This window comes from Pteropus medius, unplaced genomic scaffold (genome assembly GCF_902729225.1).
Source record: "Pteropus medius unplaced genomic scaffold, Ma_sr-lr_union100, whole genome shotgun sequence".
Classification (NCBI taxonomy): Eukaryota; Metazoa; Chordata; class Mammalia; order Chiroptera; family Pteropodidae; genus Pteropus; species Pteropus medius.
The window spans coordinates 7,733,955-7,760,468 of NW_024355008.1; the positions used below are offsets into that span (position 1 = coordinate 7,733,955).

At 36.6% G+C, this 26,514-nt stretch overlaps 1 protein-coding gene across 21 annotated transcripts in view; it reads left to right on the forward strand.

The window, feature by feature from the left end:
• Positions 1-26,514, forward strand: part of HHLA2 (HHLA2 member of B7 family) — a 110,086-nt gene that overhangs the window by 46,455 nt on the left and 37,117 nt on the right. For 20 of the 21 annotated variants that reach the window (XM_039856961.1, XM_039856963.1, XM_039856966.1 and 17 more), the window contains one exon: positions 17,508-17,695. The exons of the other annotated variant lie outside the window; for it this stretch is intronic. The gene's annotated coding sequence lies outside the window, so the exon portion shown is untranslated. The remainder of the gene's footprint in view (positions 1-17,507; positions 17,696-26,514) is intronic. 21 annotated transcript variants of the gene reach the window in all.

Here is a 26,514-nt window from a genome sequence, read left to right on the forward strand (position 1 = left end):
CTTGCATTTTTAAAGGAAGTCTCAGTTTTATCTTATTTCACCAGTGAATCTTAATAAATAATGATAAAAGTTGAATGAATTTTAATAAATAATGATAAGTTGAATGAATCTTAATAAATAATGATAAAAGTTGGCATGGGTGACTAGGGATCCTTGAATGGGGGCAGGAACCTCAGCTTCCAGTGGGTATTAAAAGGCTCACCAAAAATTACTCCTCAGTAGCAGAAGTCTGGTGTGCATAGCATGGAAACCAGAATGCTCTACTTCCATAGATAAATTTCTAGCTGCTCTATCATATTATCTGTTACTGGGCATTCTGATTTCTGGACTTGAAATCTTCACTGGTTCAGATCTGGGTGGGATTTACTTCGTAATGTCATTGGTTTCCTTGATCTGTTATTAAGTAATTAACCAGGCACACTTTAGACTTTACTCTCTGACTCGTACTCTGCATTCACATTCCTCCCCTCACATCAGAAGTCAACTTTTACTCGAAGTCAACTTGAGTAAAGTCTATGTCATTCGACTGAAGGCATAGATTTCTAAGTAAGGTAAGAATTTCTTTCTAAGTTGTTTATACCTAGAACTTAAAAATTGGGCATAAATGAATCAAAAATGTGTGGTTTTCCTTATCATTTTATTTTTCTTTTTAAAGTTGTGACTGGTTATTTAAATTGCTTGCATGTAAATATCTATATTACATATGAGCAAAAAAACAAATGCTTAATAAAAGATTGTCTTGAAGGATCATGCTGAAATATTTCAAATAAAAGAACTTAATAATCAATAATATATTGATTATTATTTCAGAATATAGATGTAAAAGAAATAATTTCTGAATCATATCATATTATGATACCTATAATAATAATGACTGTCCTGAAAGTTTGGTGGTTCTTAAAATAAAAGTCCATGGATGAAGGAAGGCTCTGCCCAGTTTCAGTGTGTGGCCCAACAGCGTGCTCTCTCACTTGGCCTGTGCTGGGGAAGGAACTGATTCCTGGATTTAGTTTTCCTTCAGACACTTAGAGAAGACCAGAGCGGTATGAATATTTTTATCAAAAGCTGGGGATCCTGGACAGCTCCTCCTTGCTGTGGTCAGTAACCAGGTATACACTGCACAGTAAGGCTTATTTAAAGGTGTTTTTTTCTCCTGCTGCTATCAATCAACTCAATATTCCCAGAGATGTGCCGAAGAATGGAAACTTTGTTCTATACTGTTACATAACAGCACCTTCTTCTTTGATGCTTTGAATGAATCTCTGTAACAGACTTCCAACTTAAGACATGTAAACCTTTTCCCCTACCTCGTCTGAACGAATATCTCTTCTCTAAGAGGCTCCTCAGCAGCTGCCCAGATGCTACCAAAGAGCTCATTTACTTCTCAACTTATTTTAAGCTCGGGGAAGACCAAATTATCTACTCAGGAAAACCCCAGTCTTTCTCAGCTTCTCCTGGCTGAAACTGGCCCTTGGGTACACGATCTAGGACTCTGACCTGACTTCCAGGGAAACTGGGATCCAAGTTCATTCCACTCAGTTGGAGATAAAAACATGTTATTCTAAAAATTCTGCTATTCTGGTTTTCTTTAACTTTGAGTTCTCTTTTCCAACACAATATTTTCTTTCTGACATGCTTTTCATTGGGATTTTATTGTGGTATTTATGAGTTGAAAAATCCCTCTAATTTAGTGTAAATTAAAGTTCCCAATACATATTTTAAGTTCTCTTTTATTCCATGATCTTTAAAAATATGTGTATTTCTTTTTCTCTTCTCCTCTCCTCTCCTCTCCTCTCCTCTCTCTCTTCCTCTCTCCTTCCTCCTCCTCTCCTTCCTTCCTTCCTTCCTTTCCCTCAATTCTCCTTCTTCTTCTCTCTTCCTTTTTTTTCCTTTTTCCTTCCTTCCCCTCCCTTTCCTTCCTTCCTTCCTTTTCTTTTTTTTTTTTTCAGAGTTCTTGAAGGCTTTCTTCGCTCTGGATGTTCATTTCTCGCGGGTCTCTGTGATAATGCACTTTATTGCATCCCTTTTTGTTGAAGAATAAGATGGGGCCAGTAGGTGCAGCTTCTTACCATCTCAACAGTTTCAGAATGTTTATCTGTAAAACCTGTTAAATATCCTCTTCAGAGTAATGGGGTTGCTCTTCCTTTGCTCTTGATCTTAGAATCTTATAGTCTTTAATTGCACGTCACTCCTTATCAGCCATTTAAACCACTAATCCCCAACCAATAAGATATTAAGATACAAACTGGAGATATGCAAATGTATGCTTACAACTTTCTTACTTTAATACTTTCTGTTTCATGTCTTTGTCATGGCCACCCAGGTTCTGTCCTACACACCATTTTTGACAAATGAGGTTCTTTTTATTTAATTAAATCCAGATTAGAGACATTGCAGAAAATACCTTCTGAAGAGAAAAACCTTGCCTTCCCTTTTTGTCCTGTCTTCTATCTCCCTTACTTGAAATCACTAGAATGTCCTGTCAGCCATACAAAATCAATGTTATTAAGACTGACTTTGGTAATAGTCTATCTATAGGATGATAAGGTTTAACATAATTTCAAATTAGGGAAGTAAGTATTTCTTTTCTTGGAAAAAACCACTGTTTTATACAAAATCCAGTAGTTATTGAACATTCTATTCCCAATTACATATTTTAAATTTTACTCATTGTTTTGGGACTACCTTAGGCATATTTTTTTCTTTCAAACTTATTAAGATTAAACTGGGCTTCCCCTCTGTGCTCTCCCAGCCCATCCAATCCCCACCTCAGTCTGCATTTAAGGTATTTTTAAAAAGTGTTTTCCCATATTTAAATAGATTCCTTAATTTATGTAGACTTTGAACTTTTTCATTTAATCATCTGATCTCTAAAGAATTTGTTATACCTTTTAATAGCTGCGCTATATTTTTTAAAAACCTAAAACATTTAATGATCATTTACTTCTAATTATGTAAGCAATTTTTACTAAAACTTTTGATATAATTGCAAAAAAATCCCCTTAAGCTACGTTTCTAAGTAACATAGGCAACAAGCTAAAATATTTAGTAAAGCTGTCTCATTTGTTTAAAAATTATAAATGCAAATCAATATAAGGCAAAGATTCCTCTTTTTATTAGCAAAATATTTAAAGTAACTAATGCTGATGTTGAAGGATGACAGGCAGTTCTAAACATGGCTGGCAGCAGTGTATATTAAAAAAAACCCTTTGAAAGCAATAGCTCAGTAAATATAGAGCATGTATAATTCTGGAGTGAATTTCAAATTTGTAAAATGCTGAGACACAATATAAAAAATTACCATATTTTTAGACCTAGTAGGTTACTGGAAAGACTGTCTCCTGGTGGGTGTAATGGAATGAAGTTTTAAGAGCTAAGATGCTATTGGTTAACTTTTTTTCTTCTGAGATACTTGATTTGCCTATGGGATCTGTAGATAATAAAAATATGAACACATTTTTATTTTCAAGACTTTATCCCTTTCAATTATAAGACAACAAGCTTTTGACAATTTCTAAAACTCCATCTGGTAATTATTGGTAAGATGGCCTCATTTTTGAGTTCCAAGGCTTTAATAGTAATTAAAACTTATATATGTACTATATGCCAGACGTTGTTCTAAACGCTTTTATACACATTAATTTGTTTAATCCTCTAAAGCACCCAAAAGGTTTTATCCCCATTTCTATTCATTGCCACAGACATAAGAACCAGGATCTGTATCGCAACAGTCTTCTTTATAGGTCTTTCTCAACAAGATCAATTATGGTATCCCTATAGCCCTTCTGCTCAGATGTGATCAGACATAGATAGCTGTAGTCTATACTATACTCTTTCAGTTGCCATAATTATTTCAGGAGAGTTAAATGCTAGGATTAGCTTTCATCTACACAGTTACGAATTTAATATTTGTCCATAAGTGAAAGTATATTGAAAATATTTATCAACTGTTAAGGCTAGGGTACTAGCCAGTCAGTGGAGACACCACCCAATCAGAATGCACCCAACATTAAACACCTGTTAAGATCATATGGATATAATGTGACTGGTTATCAATCCACTCCATGACTAACTCATCCAGGGATGTTTATGTGACTCAAGGAAATTAGGAACTAAGTTTATCACTAGCAATATACATTATGTTTAAAGATTGCCTACAGGAACAACCTTGAGGAATTTGACAAGGGCACCATAATTACAATTGCAAAACAAGTTCTTTTTACATCTTGTGGTGTTTAATCTGGGCCCAGGAATTAAAGATCCTTACTCGGGCTTTCAGTTTACACTTAGACATTTTTTGTTCTATGGTTTTTACCTTGAAGAACTATTTTTTAATAGGAAGGTGCAAACAAAATAACAATTCTACTGTCTGTTAACTGCTAAACACATACTAAGCAGTAGAGCCCATCCTTCCTCAGGTAGAAGCTCCAAATGTGGCTCTGCGAAGTGCTTTCTCATTCTTAACTCTTCTCACTAGCCTTGCCTCAAACTGGAATTTGTCTTTTCTGATATTTTAATTAAAGTCTGTGACTATCCTAATTTTTAATTCTTCCTTAATAATACCATATTAACTTTGGTTATTCTCTTTAAAATCTGAGTTAAGAGAAATTTTTGTAGTCACAAAGTTTCTTTGGCTTTTCTATCCTTTCTTGGTGAGAGAGAGGATTATTTATAATACTATGATTTGTAATGAATTCGAGAGCATAATCCATTGTGTCATTTTTCATTTTAGGGAATTTCACCAAGAAATCACAGCTAAATCCTTGGAATGTTTAGAAGTTAATTTTTTCTAAAGTCTACAGCATTGTCGGTTTGTGCTCAAAGGATTGTTTTGCAGATAACATGATTATCTTTTTATAAGTTTCTCTAGTAAACAACTCATTTTGTTCTTCTTCTTTTCAAGAGAGCACCATTGTAGTGTGCTTAACTTAAAGACAGGTGACATATGTACTATGTGAGGTAATACTGTGAATATTAGTCTTATGCATTATCAGGCAAGGATTCTAATATTTGAACTTGTAGAGCTTTTGTAGAGTCGCGATTTTTACTGTTTGCGTCCACATCTTCTACACCATTTGTCTTGAATAGTGTTAGGTACCTGGAGTGGATAGCTCCCTTTTGATAGTAAACATTCAGAAAACCGTCTTTTCTAGAACTCCCTCTGGTTATAAATCTCTGGCAAAAAGACAGCTCTACTCTTTTGAGTTATAAACCAAAGTGCTCAAAACTTTCTTTTTCTCATGAGTAAAGATTTTGTATTTCCTTGGGGATGAATGGATATCTCTTTCATTACATCTGTGTGTATAATGAAATAATTTATACATTGTACATTTACTATATTAGTTATTTATTGTTGTGTAGAAAATTAACCCCAAATGCAATACCTGAAAACAATGAGCAGTTAACTCGTGGTTTCTTTAGGTCAGGAACATGTGTACAACTTAACCAAGTGCCCCGGACTCAAGGTCTCGCAAGAGTTTGCGGTCAGTGTGTCAGCAAGGACTACTATGGTCTTAATTGGAGGCTTAATAGCAGGGTTTACTTAGAGTTCATGCACATGGTCGTTAGAAGGATTAAAGTCCTTGTGGGCTTTTTTTCTTGAGGGCATTAGTTTATTGTTGGTATGGGCAAGAGGCTCTCTCAGTTCTGTGCCCTGTGGACCTCTATATGGGACAGCTGATAGCATGGCAGCTGGCTCCCTCAGAACAAGAGAGCAAGCACACACTCAAGATGGAAATCAGTCTTTTTGTAACCTAATCCTGGAAGAGGTATCTCATCACTTCTGCTGTGTTCTATATTCGTTGGAAGTGAGTCACTAGATCTGGCTTTGATTCAAGAGGGGATATAATTACATAAATGTGTGAATTCTAGGAGGCAGATTACTGGGGCTATCTTACAAGTTGCCTATCACATCTGCCATTTGGAGCATGCATGTGTGCATATAAGTGTATGTGTGAAGAAAAAGAGTCTTAGCCATGGGCTTAATCTGATAACTTAAAAGAGGATACGCATGATAAATGCCACAATAGAAGAGATGACATTGTTATGAAGATAAAGAAAAGAAGGAGGATCTCAGGAAGCTTTATGGAAGACATGGGTTTTATGTGTGACTTTGAAAGATGGAAAGGGCTTTGATAGGCAGGTGTTGACATAAAGGACATCCCAGGTGGAGGAAGTGGCATGAGCTGATCACAGAGCACAGTCAAGAGACAGGCAAGTGACTATGACCAGACCAGAATCCTGGGTTGAAAGACAAGGAATGAAAGGTAGAAAATTTTTAAAAATATTCTGGAACCAGATTTTGATACCTTAAATTTTATTTTTAAATGATTAGGTTCTGTGGGTAACATGAATCTGTTGAATATCTAAGGAGGAAATTAAATTGGTCAAAGCATGTACCTGGGTCATGTTCTCTATCCCATGACATGTGGTATGAAGTTAATAGCAAGTGCTATATACTGAAGCTTGCCACTTGCTATGAATTTGGAATAAATTATTCAATCTCTTGCCCCTCAACCTACTCATATGTAAAATGGACATATGAGTACATATTTTAGAGTTATTGCTAGGAGTGAGTGAAGAAATGTTTATTTTGTACTTATCAAATTTTCTGCCACATTGCCAACACTTATTGAGTGACTTCTATTACAGAGTGAACCATAGGAGAACCTCTTGTGTGTGGGGGTGGAGGGAGTCTTTCTTATTAAGCTCTCTCTGTGGGCAGCAAAAAAAAAAAAAGGGAGAGAGAGCTTCGTAAGATCAGTTTTTTGTTGTTGACTTTATTTCCTTTATACACCGGGGACTGAGTGCCCACTTGGAAGGCAAGAGCCTCTAGAAACCATATCTCACCCAAGATGTGAGACTGAAATGGTTATACCTGGACATGTCAAAAGGTAATTGGCTCCTCAGCCCTTGACGCTGCACACAGCATTGGGTAGAAGGAGGATGGGCTTCGGAATGGGACTCAGGTCCACTGCTTAAGTGTCTTTGTGACTCTGAGCAATTTACTTGCTCTTTGAACCTCTATTTTCCCATTTAAATAGAGATCGAATAGGAACTTAAATGGAGACTATTATAGCTCATAACTAATTATCTAGCCTTTTAACATCTTTTCAAAGCACATCTCCATAGAGAAGACTCTCTTAACTCCTCATCTTTTTAAGGCTCTCTATAGGTATTCTAACTGAAAACAATTTTTTTTTCTATAGTTTATACTCCATTAGCCCTGCAAACGAGAGAAGAGAGAGGGATTTCTAAGAAGAGGAAATCTCTCTTACTTTACTCTTCCATAGAATTTTATAAAGAGAGAAAGTGATGTGTAATTGATGAGATTATTATAATCATATTTTTGAATTCAGCCGACTTAGCATCTTATTTCTCCTTTTACTGTTTACCCTTTGGCGATTATAACGAGATACCTTAACCTCCACCTTCTTCCCTAAATTGAGTTGCCAATATTTTTTAAATCCCAAACTACATGTTTCTCTGCACTTGTTCTTATCTTTTCATACCTAACCTGCTCCTATTAGGACAACTATCAGAAACATAATTCTACTCTCTAGCCAATTTAAAATCAGTATCTGTGGAGGACAGCTATGGCCTGGCATATGGTATATGCAGAGCATGTAAAATATTACTCATTTTACTAGAATAGGGGCCTGGCGGAAAAAATATGACAGCTTGGCTGAAATATAGATAAGAATTATGCCTCTGAAATCTGTGCTTCTGAAGATGTATGTGGATAGATTGTACAGTGTGCAGGGGAATAATCTCTTCCCCTTGTACCTTTGACTAGGGCTTGTGGTACTGTTGAAGGGGAGAGATCAATGGTTTCTACAGAATCACTTCAAAGCAGTTGTCAAGGGCCTCTTTCTCTACCCAGGTAGTTCTGAGAATTTTGGTTTCTTTCTTTTTGAACACAGAAATGCTTTCCTGGTGATTGCTTGAAGGTTAACCAAAAGTACCACCTGCCTCACTCGATACTTCCCTCCAGCCTTCTTTAGTTTCCCTAGGAATAGTGGGTCCACACTCAGTATGCAAATCTTTGGGGCCTTGGAAAGTCATTGTGAACTTTGACTAGTTTTCCAGCCTCGGACAGGGTACTTCCACTTTCACAAAAAATGGATAGTTGTTTCTAGAACTGGTTTTAAGCCATGGGTGTGTTGTGTGGTTTAGGAATGCTGATTGTGGAAATGAGACCAGCCTTCTCTCTTTGACCTCAGCACTGTGCAGCCCATTAAAACAAAAACACCCTAGCATTTCTTGGAGAAAGAACTGCCCAGATGGTATCAACAGAAGCCCACTTGCTTCAGTGGCTCAAGTGCTGTTTAAATGCCAGTGACAACTGGATTGATCTCCAATTCCAAATGAACGTGGTAGAGAATTTTAAATAATAGATACTAATGTTAATTGTAAGATAAATTCTTTAAAGATGTTTGGTTGTATTGTGTGCTAATTGGGAATAGTGGGCCTTTCTACCAGTTTTATCTTCTTGTAAAGAGAAAACCCAGGGCCTTATTGGAATCTAGGAGTGCTGTACCTCGTGTTCTTTCTCATCCTCTGAATAGTGTCACCATGAGAATCTAATTTCTTCTGCAATAACCACGTCAATTGCTAAACAATGCTCTTAGAGATTTACAAGTTCACAAATTATATTTGGTAATCTAATTACATGTAAGCCAAGCTAGCAGCTCTGTAGTTGTCAAGATCAACTTGGCAACAAGGAAAAGAAACCCATTTGTTTAGTCTCAATAATCTCAAATTGTTGAATAAGACCCAGGAAGTATATAATAACCTAAGTGCAATGGGAGCAATTGATGGAGTCAGGACTTGGAAATCTTAAGATTTTTAAATTAGTGGGAGGGGAAAAAAGAGGTAAGTATTAGAATGATAGAGAGTTGTGTCAGGGTAAAATATTCTCAGAAAAATTTTGTTCCAAATGATGTAATTATGTTAAAGTAAAAGTTTTGTTTTTTATTGAGGTATAAATTTACATATAGCGTCATATCAGTTTCAGGTGTACAATACAGTTTTTTTCCTCGAGAGTCATCACATGGGCATAAAAATCACCTAGAATATTGTTAACATTGGGGGTGGAGAGGGAGACTGAGTTTTGGTGCTAGTTTTCCAAATTTATGGGAGCTGATCAGGATTTGGTAGGTACCAAATGAGAGAGGGACATAGGAAAGCCAAGCCAGAAGGTATTTGTTAAAAATACTTCTAACTTCCTGTAAAAGATATAAAGAATACTATACCCTAACCATATATTCTTCATTCAGCTTAAATAGAATTGACATTCCCTAGGTACCCTCTGCGTAGGGGCAAGGCACTTCCGAAGAAATTCAGGTTCTCGCAGTAAGATCTAGATGCCCTAAAGAATTGATGGTTTGGGAAGAACATTGTTGTGCAAGTAGATTGCCAGCTTTATTTCCAGATTCCAGTGTGAGAAAAGATAGGAAAATGAGTCAACCTTTCTTAGGAAAAAGGAGAAGGTGATAATGCTTTTAGGAATGAATCATGTTTCAATTTAGGCCGCCAAGTGGCAGGAATCTAAGCAAGGTTATGGGTAAAGTGCAGTCTATTGTGGAATAATGTTTTTAGAGGGCATATAGAAGAGATTTGAGAGTTGCAGAAGTAGGAGGCTGGGTCAGAAAAGAAGCAACATAGACCTGGGAAAGGGTGAATGTGAGAAGATGAATGTCTTGTTCACAGTATGAAATGCCATCCTTTGCAGAGATGTGAAGGTGGGAAGGAACAGCTCAGGGCTTTCAAGAATAACTCGCCAGGGGATTTCAGTGCACTCGTTTGTGTCCTAGGGAAGATTCTACTACAAGCAGCTGTTTAGCCGAAGATTTAGGTGCAAATGATTTGTTAAATCAGTGCTCCTAGGAGAAGCCAGTTAGGGAGTGGGGGAAGCCAGTGTGACGCATGGGATGAGAACATAACCCAGCTGAGCCAATAACATGCAAAAAGTTGTTTGCTTGGTCTTCTGGGAAACAAACTTCTCATCAAAAGGTGCTGGCTGGAAGTTCTTTCTTTTCGAGTTTGGTGATGTGTGGACATCAGGCCTGAGGTTTCTGCAGCCACTTAATTACAATGAGCGAAGCCAGATTATTGGGTATTGTGTGGTCTCAAAGAAGGCAAAGCAGAGACCGGGGACCTGGTAAAGATGAGACTTGGATCAAACTGGCTTGAGGCTCTCAGAATTTTCAGTTATATTTCTCAGAAAATTTCCTTTGTCGTCTAAGCCAGTTTGTTCCAGGATTTTGCTGCTGTTGTTGTCATTGTTTGCAACAGAATTATAAATTCTCAAACATTTTAAGAATCCTATCATATTTATCTAAATGTGCTTTAATTTTGAGAGTGAGTAATTAAAAATGAGTAATGATGTCAAATATCTACTTTTAGCTTCTAACACAGTTGAAATTTTTCATAGTATTACAATTAAATGAAAAAAATTCTTTTCTCATTGGAAAGGAAAAAGAGATTATAATTAAATTAAATATCTCTTCTAATTAAATATCTCTTCTAATTTGTGTTTCTGATCTTGGAATTAGTCTTTTTAAAATTGGGAGTGCAAAGACCTAGGCTCTCCAAACCTATTTTCCCCATTGAATTTAGCTTTTTATTTTATATGCAAAACAACTTTATATCCTACGGTGTGCTTCATAGATTACATTTCTAATTCTTGTACATTCTTGTGCTTTTAATGTTTCATGCTCTGACATAGTTTTGCAAGCTGTCTGTGAAGGGCTTTTTACCATCCTTTTGTCTTGCCTGTGAATTCGAGAGACATGACAGCAGAAATAGATGATTGAATTCCAAGTCTACTGTTGCTTTGTTTTCTCGCTTTTATTCACTTCCTTTTCTGAAGATTTCAAACACATCTGTTGTTTTCTGAGGCATTTGCTTTCTTCTACAGTTATCTTCTTAGTCTTTTTTTTTTTTCCTTAAGGTACTTCCTATTCAATTCAAAATTCTTTTCCCATATTTTTCTCCCACCACAACCTGAAGTCAACTGTATTTCCCTCCCCTGCCCCCAATTATTTCAAGTGCGCACACATTTGGTGACCAGAAGTGTCAGAGGGAAGTGTGCTGTGTGAGTAGTAAAAGAGACACACAGGAGAACTGGACATTTTTTAGAAATATAGTTAATTGGCTGTCAGTAGTATCTCCTCTGTATGTAGCTAGCTCTATATTGTTATTAGTTCTCTTTGGAAATTTTGATGCATGTTTTGCTTCCTTAGACCTGCGATCCCATTTCCATCTTATTCTTTTATTTATTTTGTTTTTGTTTGCATGTGTTGTATTTTTTCATTTAGTTGTAATTAGACTTTATTTTGGAATAATTTAGAGTTACAGAAAAGTTGCAAGAATATTATAGAGTTCCTGTTTACTTTTACCCAGTTTTCCTTATGTTAACATCTTACATAACTGCTGTTGTCAAAACTGAGAAATCAGCAGTAGTAACATACTATTAACTAAACTGCAGATTTTTTTTTGAATTTCACTACTTTATCCACTAATTTCTATTTTCTATTCTACCCAATGCAGAATATCACACTGCATTTAGTAGTTATGTCTCCTTAGTCTTCTCTAATGTGCAGCAGTTTCTCAGTCTTTCCTTGTTTTTGGTGACAGTTTTGAGGTGTGATGGTGATATTTGATAGACCACTTCTCATGCTGGCTTTGTCTGTTGTTTCTCTCCTGATTATATTGGGGTGGTGGGTTTGTGGGAGAATACTACACAAGTGGTCTCATATTGGGGGTACATGATAGCAACATGACTTATCATTGATAATGTTAACCTTGATCATTTAGTTAAGGTAATGTCTGCCTGGTTTTTCCACTGTAAAGTTACTATTTTCCTCCCTTTTCACACTGTATTTGTTGGAAGTGAGTAGGTCCAGTTTACACTCAGGTGGAGGAGAATTAATCTCTACTTCCTAAAGTAAGGTAGTATGTATGGTATGTACATATATTATTCGGTAAGGAAAAAGTTATTTATTCAACCATTTATATCAGTATGGACTCATAGGTTTTAAAAATTCTTGGGTTATAATCCAATATTATAATCCAATATTATAATTTATTTTGCTGCTTAAAGTTTTCAACTTTGGCCCTTAGGGGCTCACTGAGGTTGATGCCTGTGTACTGTTGATATATCCCCACTCTTTTTTTTTAAATGATTACTTTTTCCCCTTGATCATTCCCCAGATTTGTAGTCCCATATCACTCATATTTACCTAGACTGGAGCAAATACATTTTTCTAGAGAGAAGTTCTAAACTAAAATAATGTAAAATATTTTATCTCTAGTTTTTATAGGAAAAATAAGTCTTACATTGATATAAAGTAGTTACATATTTCATCAATTGCTTTCAGGAGAAAAATATCTGAAAAATACAAAATTCCTCAGAAGTGTTAGTTAATCCACTCGGTATTATTTTCATCAATCATATTCTGTTGGAGTTAATAGCATATTGTTCTCTTCAGAAAAAAATCAAAAAATTTTCATTGTTAATGTCTTAATTGTTAATTTTTAAAAATTTATCTGGCAAGTCAAAGTAATTTATTTGGATTATCAAGAGAAATTTTGTAGTATAATGGTCTGAATCCTAATTCTCAAAAATAGTTAATCACTGAAAATTAACTGCATCCCACATCCATATTGGCAGTTGGAAGGAATTTGCTCGTGTTATGATTATGAATTTGATTTTTTATCTCAGTAGATATAGAACTGGATGCTCTTCTGGTGCATCTCGATACTGATTTGAAAGCTTGAGAGGTCATTTAAAATTTGGATTTGGTGAAGATGTGAATATTTGGTATATTGTAAATATCTGACTATCATTTGCCCCATATATAACTTCCTTGAAGGCAGAAATATTTTTTTTAATTCAGCATTTAGCAAGTATATTCAGTCATAATTTTTTATGAAGTTTTGGCAACTATGTTAGTATGCCTGCACATAAATACTATTTCTTGCATTAGATTTTATCATTCACCAAATGCATGATGGATTTAGTAGATGGGTATAACTTTCAGGTCTTCTAAATTGTTTTAAAGAAATATAGAGTTGAGAACACTCACAGAACTCTATTATTTTCCTCTGTCAACTAAATGGAAACTAGTATATGTGTCTGCATGTAGTATATTTACTTGAAAAACAGCTTCACTCATAGCAAACCTGCATTTTTTTCCAGTTATTTGATTTGCAAGTTGTAGAGAACACCTGGGAGGCTTGTCTTTCTGTTTCCTAATAAGCCTGTAATCACTTATTAAGCCCCTTGGGGCAGCCATTGTATAAGCTGTCTCTTGAGTAGTCCCGCGTATTGACACAAATCAACAAATAATTAAAGACATCTGTAAACGTGCCCACTAAATTTGGTTGATGCTTAATTATATTAGTAAGTGGTGAAATGTTTCAGGTGATTACTAACATTTTGAAAATATCAAATATTAAATATTATTTACCCAGATATCTGAAGGAGAAAATGGAAGTTCAAGCAAAGAGAAGGTCCTGCCAAGTCAGCCTGTGCCAAAATTATTAATAAAATGGAACTCAATTCTTAATGTCACCTTTAAAACTCTCCATCTTTTTCTTATCTCTTTGCCTAGATTTAATTTGGGCTAGGGGGTAGGCACCAGGAGGAGTGTAACTTTCACTGTTAGTCTTTTCTACAGTTTGATAACTAGGGACTGAGCTGGAAAAACAACACGTGGTATACATTTGATTGAGTTAACTAAGACCTGGCATAAATCTGATAACTTCTATTTTTAATCTAAAGACATGTCTATGTTCTCAAACTAGCTTATTCTATATAATGGAGGAAATGACACACAGCTGTTTTGGTAAGTATATGTATCACTTGGTGTGAATGGTAGAGTACAGATGTGCTATAGCAGCTGTGTCAGTCACCTGCCTATTGGCTCTTGTTCTTTTTCTGCCTCTCCCCTATTCTGCTGTGCATCAAAGGAGCTACATCTCCTTGGCCTCCAACTCTCTGGCTTCTACATCGGTTTAGCCAGTTGGAGACACCGGAGAAAACAGAAAGGCTAGAGGAGAGGGGGAAAGCCAGGTCATTTTCCCCTCCCTACTTCCTTAGGTGTCTCATCTACATCCACCCAGGGGTTCTAGCACCTCCTAGAGGTCAGAGCTAACACCACCTTCTTCCTTGAGGTCGTAACAGCTTCTTGTTACTATTAATCACTGGATTGCCTCACTCACCCCTATTGCTTCTCATCACCCACATGCCCAATTTCCCATCATTAATTTCTCCTTTATAAAGACCTCTGGTTGTTGCTGTTTCCTGGCTAGACCTTATAGACTACTAGCTATGTCAATAGGTCAATAGATATCAGTATGAGCAGTAACCCTTATTAAAGCCCTACCCAGATCCTGTTTGCTGGGCAGGTGCACCCAGCCTCCAGCTGCTATGAGTGTTGGCTGCTGATGGCTCATGGATGCACTCTTCTCTAGAAAATTGTCCTTGCCTGGAGATGCCCAGGAGGCTGTGCACCCTATCTGGACTGGCTCATGGCTAATGACTGACTGGTTTGAGGACAGAATACTTAACCCTTACCTCAAGGTCGAAAAAGTCTAGAGTGCCATTCATACTCCACTGTTCCCTGTGCCGTTGGTCAGAGATCAGACTTCAATCAAATTCATCTTCGCTTGGCGTCTTTCCCTTCTGTGTCCTACTTTCCTCATTTCCTTACAGCTTTCTCTTGAATGTGCACCCTCAGAAAGTCAGCTGTATGAGAATCCCCATCCCTGGCTCTGTTTCTAGGGAACCTGACCTAAGAAAATATATTCTGTAGAAGAAATGGGGAAAATATGTTACTTTGGTGGTACGGTTAAATGGAAGTTGTGAAGAGTTTGTTACAGATCCTAACAGTGAGGGTGGCGATGGTGAGAATGAAAACAGCAACAGCTAAACATCTTTGAGGAATCTACAGTTGTTGGAGAACTCGACGTTCTAATATCTAGAAAAATAGCACCTTATAAAATTAAGTTTAGAAAGGCTAGATGTCATGGCAAAAATATGATTGTGCTTTTTACCAGTTGAGTGTGAAGCCCCAAAAGTTTTCTAGAGTAAAAATATCTGGGAGTGATTAGAAAAGCAAGTGTTATCTGAGACTAGAATTGTTAGACAATTATATGAAGAAAGTTTTTCTCAGACTTGAATAATACATAATTTATCTTTAAAAATGTTTTTCTTATATCCCCAGTATTGATGTAAAGAATTTTTAGTACAAAATTACCTTTTACTTTGAGCCACTGGTATTACCTTTCAGGGGATGTATTATTTGACCTGCAGTTGATGTAAACTTGTCACTTATGTAAGTCTGCCCCATCCTTTTTAACATGAAGCAGAATCGTACAATTTGATGCCAAAGGCAACATTGACACTGAAATTGTGTAGCAGCTCTTTAAAGTGGTCATCCTGGAGATCCAGAGTATGTGTTTGCATGCAGAAACATAGAGAATTACTGTGGTTCTCTCACTTCCCGCTTCAGGACCTCTGGGCAATGGTTTAGTCTCACGGCAAGGTGTCTCAGGCTACATCTTCAGTCAGCTGGCGGAAGCCTTTCCAGAGCTGGTTGCTGCAGCGTGGCCAGAGCAAGAGGTTTATAAAGTGGATTAAAGTTGTGCTCGACGGGTATCCATACAGGCTGTTATGTGTAGGGTGAGAGATAGCCACAGAGTAGAGAAAAGACTTGATCTGGAGTAAGGTCTGGCTTTTCGCCACATAGAAACTAATCCCTGTGACCTTGGGCACATCAGTCTAATGTGCTAGTGCAGAAATTAAAGCTGAGGGTGTTTAGGAACTGATCTCCCAGCATATCCCTTTGCAGAGTTAAAATGACTTCATGAGAGCCCTTCCCTTTTCTTCCCAGCCCCCAATTAAATCCTTGTATTCCATACAAGTGCTGTGCACACTGATTGAGTGTATTTTGTGGCTCTGGAGACGAGAATGTTGGCAACTGGAAAATCCTCAGATATAACAGCAAGAACATGGCCTCTTATTATATTGAATGGGGTTGTAGTCTCTTGGAACTTAAGTATGTGCCCAGGGTCCATTTCAGTGTGCTTCCTTAGAGCTGTTAACCTCTCCTTTGCCACTTGACGCCCTCAGTTGATCCTCCTAGCTAGTCAGGATTCCCTGCAGAGGCTGCAGGTGAGGAGGAAGCACTTAGTCCCAACTGCTGCTCACTCTCTGTGTGGTCTTAGGCAAGTCTGTTAACGTCTGCTTCAGTTTGTTTATGTCTCATGAGAGGATGAGGCTGGCTAGCATTCCAAGAGGCTTTCTACCTTGAGGATTCTAATCTGTTTGGGTAGGCAGATTAGATAAACTAAGATGATTTATCTTACGGAGGGTAACCTCTCTTCTGAAAACGCAGGAAGCTTTTCTCTGAGATAATAAAGCTCTGCTAGACATTACAGGAGATATGTAACTTAAATAAGTAGTTAAGCCAATTAGGGATTATTTTGTGTTAAATCCTTTTTATTAGAAAATCATGCAGAATTAGAAATTTAATTGATATTTGGCACCATTTTAAGTACAAACTAGAGAAGCTAGTCCGATCATTTTGAACGTTAAACTTGTTTTCATGGGAGAAAATAATCTCGGTGCTTCTTCAGAATCTTTGGAAGATATGTCAGATGCCTGCTGGCTTTTCTTAGTATTTTAAAAGGGCATATAATAAGCAAAAATAGAAATACATGTGGTAGTTTTCTTAAGGTTGGTTGTTTTTAAACTAGAATGCTATACCTTGCATTTTCTTTTCTCTTGATCTTCAACTGTCTGTCCCTTAAAACTACCTCCATTCAAAAGTCTGATCTATTTGTGTGGTTTGCATGTAGTTGATGTTTATTTGACTAATCTGTGGTAGAGCAGAAGAGGAATATATTTAATCATCTAACCTTTACAATAAGGAACATTTGAAATGTCAGTATTTTATTTTGGGAACAGGTGAGCGATTGCACTATAAGGATTTTATTTACTTATTTACACCCTGAATCTTTCTGAAGAGGAATTTGAACCAGCTTAGAACAGCTTAAAATAAAGGGTAAAATAATAAGAAAAAATATGAAAGAGGAAACAGTCAATATTCCAACCAGAAGAGTCAACATTATTGCTGTGATAGAATATAAACCTGTGTCTAAGGTTCTTGGAAATGGGGCAAGGCGAGAAACAAATTATCTTTAACATTCAAAGACGGGAACAAGTCCTCTGGTTCAAAATTCAGATCTCTCATATAGCACATTAAGGAATGTTGGTTTAATCTGTTCAACAGATATTTAAGTACCTATTATGTAGGTAGGTCTGTATCAGGTGCTAGAAGTAAAATTGTAGGTATAAGTGGTCTTCTCATGAAGCTCACAGTCCATAGGGGTGATAAATATTAAATTTATTGACATATAACCCAGTATTCTTTTCTTTTGTATCACTTATTGAAACAATAACAATTCCTAAATTTTATTAAATGTCTCTGGTTTAGAATCTATACCTGTCTCCGCAATCTGAAACCCGAAAGGGGAGTAGCATAAACCAGATTAAGAGAACAGAAGAAGCGACGGGATGGGCTGGAGGACCTGAAGAGAGCCAGTGTGCCCAGAGGAGAACGGGACGGAGGAGACAGGAAAGGCAGGCAGTGATGACCACATCAGCAGTTCCCCAACACACAGAGTAAGCTTTACTTTATCAAAGTAAAAATGTGGGTCTAAGTAGATAGCTTTTATTTCTTGAGAAATATTGGCCTTCGATTCTAAAATCTCTATGTTCAATAATTACTTTAAATCGTATTGTTTTCAAATAAGACTTGGCAACCCTTTATCAACCCCTAAAAAACCCTTTGTATTTTTTTTAAATTGGTCCATGAAATCGAAAAAGCTGGGAAATATTGGTTTGCATAGGACTCTCAGCAAATATGGCTGGAGAGACATGAGGATAATAAAGGTCTAGAGCTGAAACATGACTTAGCGACAGGATTTCCTTGTAGGACTAAGGTAATGTCCCCTAAGCATATAAGCCATGGCTTCCCTGGACAATTATTCAGATTGAACAATGTACTAGGAGCACCCAGCGCATGGGATGAGTGAAGATTGAAATCCAGTCCTCATTCCTCTTATCAAATCATTAACCCTGGTATACGACAGGTCTGCCTGGAAGAAAGGGAGCTTTTTAAATAGGAAGACACTGTGGCTAGTGGCAACACACATCATCTTCCAGTGATGTACTTGATCCGTGGATAGAACTTAACAAGGATAGGATATGTGGCATGCAATTAGAATCTCTGTGACATTCTTTCAGCCAGGTATATTTTAGCACCTGCTAAAACTGTTCTTCAATAATACCCTGTAACAGAGGTCTAAAAGCACTAGTTGCTGCTAATTAATGATGCATCTATGTTTTAGAAATTAAGCTGGCAAGTAGAAATGTGAGTAACAGTAAGAAAAGAAGGGAATATCTTCATGTTCCAGTCATTAAGACAGATACTTTACTATTTTACATAATAGTTTACCAGTAGAATTCTGATGAGTCATGTCCTTGTGGGGGTAAGGTAGCCTATGATCCAGGGAGATTGCTATTGAGAAAAGTATTAGCTTTAATTATAGTCAGTTTTAAATTTAGTCCTTATTGGAGCAATATTTTTCCTAAGACCTCATAATAAAGCAAAGTAAAGATGAGTCTAGTCAAAAGCTTTTCAGAGAGGGTATAGCCAATTATTAACAGCCATGGAAAAAAAATCTTAACTAAAAGGTCTACTTTGCCTAATGTAGTCTACTAAATATACCTCCCAGGGGTGAATTAGCTACAAAATGCATGCATGGATTACAGGGTAAATTGACCTGTTCTATGGAGTTCTTCTTATAATTGACCAATTGACTATGTGGGAAACAGTGATTTTACTTAGCTAATGTTTAGCCTAATTCCTGGAAATAAGCAATTACCCTAATTATTTTTTCAATATCCTTTTCTTTAGAGTATACCAATTTGTGTTCATTTAGGAAGAATTAGAAAATAGAGACAAGAAAAATATCATTTAGAACCCTATTCTTTAAAGAAACAATACTAACATTTTATTTGTGTTGTCAAATATTTTCTACTCACGTATATTTTGTGTCTATGTATATTTTTAAGATGTCAGGTATGGTGACCCCATCTCTTACTATCTCCCTCAGATCAGCTTGTACTCCCCACTCTGCCTCCACCCTGCTCCGTGAGCCCAAATCCTGTGGGAAGTTTAGTGCATACCTTAAGATTTCTGGAACTGCTCAAGGCATTTGGCACTCTTGGCCATCATTTCTTTCTTCACTGTGTAGATATTTCTTTATCTCCACTTGGCATATATAGCTCCTTTTTCTAATTCTCTCCTAAACATTATCATTCACAAGGCAGCATAAAGTCCTTTGGCCTCTAAACACCTCATTACCTTGCTCTTCCTCTCTTCCTTTGCTCTTTTTTCTACATGTCTTCCCACACCCCAAATTCCTGTTTATTTCTTATTCACTGTGCTGTAGGAAAAGGCCTTGATAAGACGGTTGCATGGGGGATTTAGAACCTGAGGGCCTGTGTGGGATTGAGGCAAAGTCCCTAAAAGGAACTCTAGTTGTGGCTCATAAAATATTTTTTAAAAATCTCACTCATTTTAATTTATTTATTAAAAAACAATTGTAGTGTAATGGACTTAAAACCAAAGATAGGGACCATGCTATATTCACATTGAAACCCACATACATACAACTGTATTGTTGAGAATAGATACAGCTCATTCGGCTATTGTACGACCATCATATTCTTTTCTCCTAGTTATCTGTTGTTTCCAGTGGTTAGATTATTGGTAAGAACACTCAGAATCTCTCTACTAGGTGGTTTGCCTCAGTCTGAATTCGACCACACGTACAATGGCAGCCATGAAAATGTTCAGGTCTCCTTTGTGGGAGCATAAGGAACTGGCAGTACCAGCTGCTGCTCCTCTGGATTTGCCAACTAATTCGCACTGACATCATGCTAGCCATGGCTGAGCACATCGGTGCTGTTAATTAATGCAGGACCTTTGCTGCAACAGGAGTGACTACCCTCAGTGGGTGATTCTGGCATAAGGATTGCCCATCAGATGAAACCTTTCTTGGAACTTCATGGTAATCAGAAACGCTTCCCACTCCAACCCCCTTGCTCCCTTGTCTCCTTCACATTATCGGGCCTTCAGTGCAGACTGAAGGTCTTCCTCACCTTCTCCAGCTCTCTCCTCTTTTCCTTCATGGGTATATCTCCCATTAAATCTGCAATAATACTGTCTTGGAATCTGCTTCTCAGAAGTATCCAAAATAACACTCACACACATTTAGCAAGTGACCACGAAGAGTCACGAAACCTGTACATGCAAACCTGATGCAAGAGCCCATGTCTCAGGTATATGGAGTTCCCTGCAGGACAAGTGTGCTAGAGGCAGACACAGAAATATCCTGCTGCTAAGCAGTCTCGTGGGCATAGGCTTCTGTTATACTCCTGTAAATGCAAGAGCGAATGTGCTTGTGTTTTTTGCCAATGGATAAATATTTTGAGCATCTCTTAAGCTAGTTAGAAAATCTTCCAATGCTGATAGAGATAGTTATTATTGAAGCACTTGTAGTAGCTGCTTCTAAATCACAGACGCCTGGAGTGCATGCACTGAACAGGATTCTTCAAATATTAACTAATCATCTCTGGGGAGTAGATTAAAAACCACTGCGTGCACAGATCATATGGTCTATGCTTAAGTATTTTAAAGTAAATTACAGTGTAATGTGAACTTTACCCATGCCAGTAAATGCATCGTAGCTAATGATTACATAATGGTCAATTGCATGAATATCCCACTTATTTTAATCAGTTCTACAAGAGTGGGGTTTTTTTTGGTTCCTAATTTTTAACTGCTGGTTTCTGTTTTAGCATAGCCTTTCAGTCTACTTTGAGCACTGTACAACTTTTCATATAATATTTTTTAGAAGTATAATTACTGGGTCTAAAAGCATGCTCGGTTTTAAGGGTTTTGATATTCTTTGCCAAAAAGTCATTCAGGAAGTTTGTTCCAATTTATAGTCCAACCATTACTGGATGAGTAGACTTATTTCTTTTTCCTTTATTTTCTATATGTGAAATTCTGTGTAAAATATAAATGTTAATCCAAAAAAAATTAAAGAAAAACTTTTGAGTCCTTCACCCAGGTTATGAAATAGAACTTAAAATCTGTGTTTACTGCTTTTCAACATTCCTCTCCATTCCCCCTGCCCTCCCACAGGGTGTGAAATACAAAGCTAGTTGTGTGAAGGATTCCAGGACAAAATAAACTCAATGGTCTCTGGGTCTTAGGCTTCTGCTTCCTGGGAGTTTTCAAAAGGGCCTTCTGGGGTGTTCAGTAAGGGATGCCATGCATTAGTTCTAGGAAATCTAAGGCTCACCACAGTCTATGAATTTGGAAGGGTTGTAGTATAAAACATATGAATAGCGGGAGTGAACTGCCCTGGGTTTCTTGCTTCTAAGCTCAGTATGGCCTTGTTCCAGTTTGTGGAACTAAATCAAAGTAAAAAATTTTGGTGGATGAAATAAATGTCCACAGCCAATGTAGGCAGCGAGACCTGGAGGAAAGAGCAGGAAATTTATCAGCAAATTGTCAAAGTCACTACATTTCTATCCGGCAGGCCCCCAGGGCATTCACTCCGGTGTTATTAAAAAAAACAATGCCCTGCAGCATGACTGTCTAGACTCACTGCTCCAATCTGGTTTCGTTTCTAGGTAGCATCTCATGATATCTGTTCTCTATCCTCCTAGAAATCCCTTCACCCCTCTCCTATGTGGACTCATGTTTTCTGTACCATGTCTTTTTTAAAAAAATAATTTATTTTTTAATTAGTTGACATACAATAGTAATTTCAGGTGTATAGAGTGATTCAACATTTATATACCTTACAAAGTGATCACCATGATGTATCTAGTAACCTCTGCCATTGTACAAACTTATAATATAGACTATATTTCCTATGCTGTGTGTTATATCCCTGTACCTCTTACTTCCCTTCACCTTTTCTACCCATCCTCGACTCGCTCCCCTCTGGCAACCATCAGTTCTCTGTATACATGAGCCTTTCTTGTTTCGTTTGTTCATTTGTTTTGTTTTTTAGATTCGACATATAAGTGAAATCACATGGTATTTGTCTTTCTCTGACTTATTTCACTTAGACTAATACCCTCTAGGTCCATCCATGTTGTCACAAATGGTAACATTTCATTCTTTTTTTTTTATGGCTGAGTAATAGTCTACTAAATATATACACCACAACTGTTTTATCCATTCACCTATATCCATGGACACCTAGGCTGCTTTTATATTTTGGCTATTGTAAAAAATGCTGCAGTACACATAGCTGTGCATATATCTTTTCAAATTAGTGTTTTTCTTTGCATAAATACCCAGGAGTGGAATTACTGGGTCATATGGTAGTTCTACTTTTAATTTTTTGAGAAATTTCCATACTGTTTTCCATAGTGGCTGCACTAGTTTACAGTCCCACAGATAGTGCACAGAGCTTGCCTTTTATCCACATCCACCCCAACAGTTGTTGGCTGTTTTTTTGATAATAGCCATTTTAACAGGTATGAGATGGTATCTCATTGCGGTTTTGATTTGCATTTCCCTGATGATTAGTGATATTGAGCATCTCTTTATATGTCTGTTGGCCATCTGTATGTCGTCTTTGGAGAAATGTTTATTCAGATCCTCTGCCTATTTTTTAATGATTTTTTTATGTTGATTTGCATGAGTTCTTTATATATTTTACATATTAACCCCTTATCAAATATATCATTTACAAATATCTTCTCCCATTCTATAGATTGACTTCTATGTTTTATTGATGACTTTGTTTGCTATACAAAATCTTTTTAGTTTGATGTATTCCTTTTTTCTGATTTATGCTTTCATTTTGACTGAGCACATTTCCAGTAGCCTCTTCAGAAAGAGAGGAGGGGTAGTAAATTTTTTTTTTTTTGAGACCATGAATGTCTGAAAATGTCATTCTACCCTCGCAAAGTTTCAAAAGTTGACCATGATTAAGATTACATCATTTTCCTTTAGAATTGTGGATATTACTCCATTGTTTTCTCACTCGCAGTGATGCCATTGCAGTAAAGTCATGATTCCTGACCCTTTCTGCTTCTTTTCCTCTGAGAAATTGGTATTTTTTTCTTTTCCCATGGTATTCTGAAAGTGCACATGTTTTTGTGTAGGTATTTTCATCTACTTCTTTCTATTCAGTAAGCTTTGTTCAGTAATAGCAGTTCACCTCGTATCAATCTGGAAAATTTTCTTGAATAATTTTTGTTTTCCGTTCTGTTTCCTCTCCCCCCTCTCCTAGATTTTTTTGGAATTGGTTATCCAATTTTCTCATCTCTTTTTCTCTTATTTTCTGCTTCTTTGTCTTTATGCTCTACTTTCTAGGAGACTTCCTCTACTTTCTTTTAACTTGCTAATGACTTTGCCTCTACCATTTGTTCTCAGTTCCAAGATCTCTTTTCTGTTCTCTTTTTTACAGCATCCTGTCCATTTATGAATAAGGCATTTTCTTATTTCTCTGATGATGATAATTTTGTTTCATTGAGTTTTGTTGATTCTTCTCCCCCACTCCACATTATTTATTTACTCCAAGATGCTTTGTTCTGTGAGGGAGATCAGTTTTAATTTCTATTTTCCATGATAGGAGCTTTCGTCAGATATCTGGTAATACTTGAATGTCTACTTCATATTAAGCATGGGGGATCTAAAAAGCTCATCAGAGGTCCTGAGAGCTTGATCTGTGGGTCATGCTTATTATAAATTCACTGTAGGGTGATCTAGATTGAGGGAAGGGAAGGGTTAATTAAATATACATTTGATCACTTAACCCTTACTGTAACTCTAATCTGTGCCAGGATTATTTGTCCAGACATCTTGCTTTTAGTTTCTCCAGAGAACATGCTTCCAGATTTCTCTCAGACTTGGGAAGGTCAGTTGCTCAGCAAAGTAGAGTAAGGGAGGAAATCTGGAAGGTTTTAACTTCTTAAGTAGTAGAATAGAGTCTGATTACATTTTTAAAAATTTGGGACTGCTGAGAGCTTCCATGACCCAGTTTATTACTTTCCCTCCTGCTCCCTATTTGAGCAAGTCGATACAAAAGCCAATGCACTCCCTCCTTTGGCAACACAAGAAAGTTCAAAGCATTGAAGGAGTGAATTCATTTTTAATCCCAATTCCTAATCATGACAAAACCCAGAACAATTCACTCTCTCTTAAAACACTCAGGCCAATTCCAGACCACCTTGGGTGCTGTCCTGCTCTGCCCGGAAGTTTCATGATATGAGTAATACAATTTTTTCTTACCCCTCAATGTGTGCATGGTGTCATCAGCCTAGACATTCCAGCTGTTTATTCGGAGGGTATCTTAGTCTACTTGGAAAGCTATAACAAATTGCCATTGACTAGATGATTTAAATGACAGATATTTCTTACAGTTCTGGAGGTTGTGAAGTCCAAGATCAAGTTGCTGGCAGATCCACTGTCTGGTGAGGGCACTCTTTCTGTTTTGCAGATGCTCATCTCGTTTTACTCTCACATGATATCAGAGAGAGAGAGAAGCATGCTCCCTTCTTCTTGTAAGGGTACTAATCTCATTATGAAAGCCCAATCTTCCAATACTATTACACTGGGTATTAAGATTTCAGCATATAAATGGGAGCAGGCACAGACCATCTGCATTGGATAACTATAAGAAATAGCTTTCACAGAAGATTTTCTTGACTTAGTCTTTTCACCACCTGTTCCAAAGACCTATTCCTTTGCCTTTTGAACACTGGTATAAATTGGTTGGCTCTCACATTGTCCCAGTACTACCTAGAGATTAGTTTTTTGGAGCCTACTATTATTAGTTAGTGCTTGCTCACCTTTCTCTAGTTTCAAAAATTTTTTTCTCCTGTTTTTCTGATTTGTATCTTTCTCTCTTTAAAAATTTCCTTCCCCAGATTTTTATTGATTTGAAGTAAGACACAAAATTGGAAGCATGTATTTAAGCTGCTTTCTTAATCCAGAAGTCCTGGGTGGCTCATTTCTTCACATCTCATCAATAGGTGTTACCCTTTTATTTATTGCTGAATTCCTGAAATGTATACTGCATTTAGTTCTAATTGTTCTGAAAACTAAGATTATCCATGTTATTAGATTCTGATATGGTCCACTGTACATATGACAAAAAGCCTAAAGTACAATTTCATGATTTATGGCAGATACTTAAATTCAGCCATTCAGTTTATACTAAGATTGCTTTCTATTTTTAGTAGCATTCCATTATAATGCAGATGGGAAGACTTCTACCAATATTCCAGAAACAAGTTGAATTGAAAATGAATTGTCTATGCCTATTTCTACTCCATTTGTGTGAGGCAAATAGAAAGACAATAGATTCATGGGTATCTGCTTAAAATCCACTTTTCTTTTTGGTTCTGAAAATTCCATCCATCTTTTGACCAAATTTTGCAATAATTTAAAAATCTTGATTATTACTATCAGATTTAAATTGATTTCAAAATATAGTTAATTTGAAATAATGATTTCATCAAGTGGTAACCCTATTTTGTTTTCCAAGTTGATTTATAGGTTGGTGAAGTTTCTTTTTATGATCAAAAAGTATAATTCAAAGTTGTTTTCACAGTAAAAGCATGTTGATAAAAATTATTCCCCATTTTCACTAAACACCAGAGTCTAGTCTCCTCTCTAAGAGGATTAAATTTATTATGTATGTCTTGAAAAGTGATCTGTGTGAATACAAGCATGTATGAGTATGTGAACTTTTTAAATACCAGGAAGAGCATACTATTTCTGCTCTTTTCTACTTATTTTATTTAACCATATATTTCAGAAGACTATATCAGTACATTTAGATCTCTCTTATACTTTTATTATTTTTTGTGGCAATAGAATAAATACAGTGAAGTGCACAAAGTACATATAGTTGAGTAAGTCAGCACAAAACAAAAGCCTGTCACGTAACTACCCAGTTAGCTAAGAGATAGAACATTCCCAACCCTCATGTCCCCCCCAAATTTCTGCCATCTCCCTCCCCTCAAAGAAAACCTCTTCTGAATTTTCATGATCATCCTTTCCCTGCTTTTTCTTAGTTTTACTACCTAAGTTTGCATCGTTAAAGTTATGGTTTAGTTTTACCTGTTTAGAATTCTTTGCCTGTGTTAGAATGTCAAGTAATTGGATCATGCAGTAGAAATGGTTTCATGTCTGCCTTACTCAGTGCTTTCTATTTGTTCCATCTTTTTCATTTTTTTTTCTTCCAAAATTTTCTTCTTTCTGCAAATCGATTATTCTATTTTTTTCCTCTACTACCTTGGAAGTTACATTCTTTTGCAGTTCTTTAACTGGTTAATCATGAGATTGACATACATTTATGTTTCTTAAAACCTTATTTTAATTGGCATTTTACCCT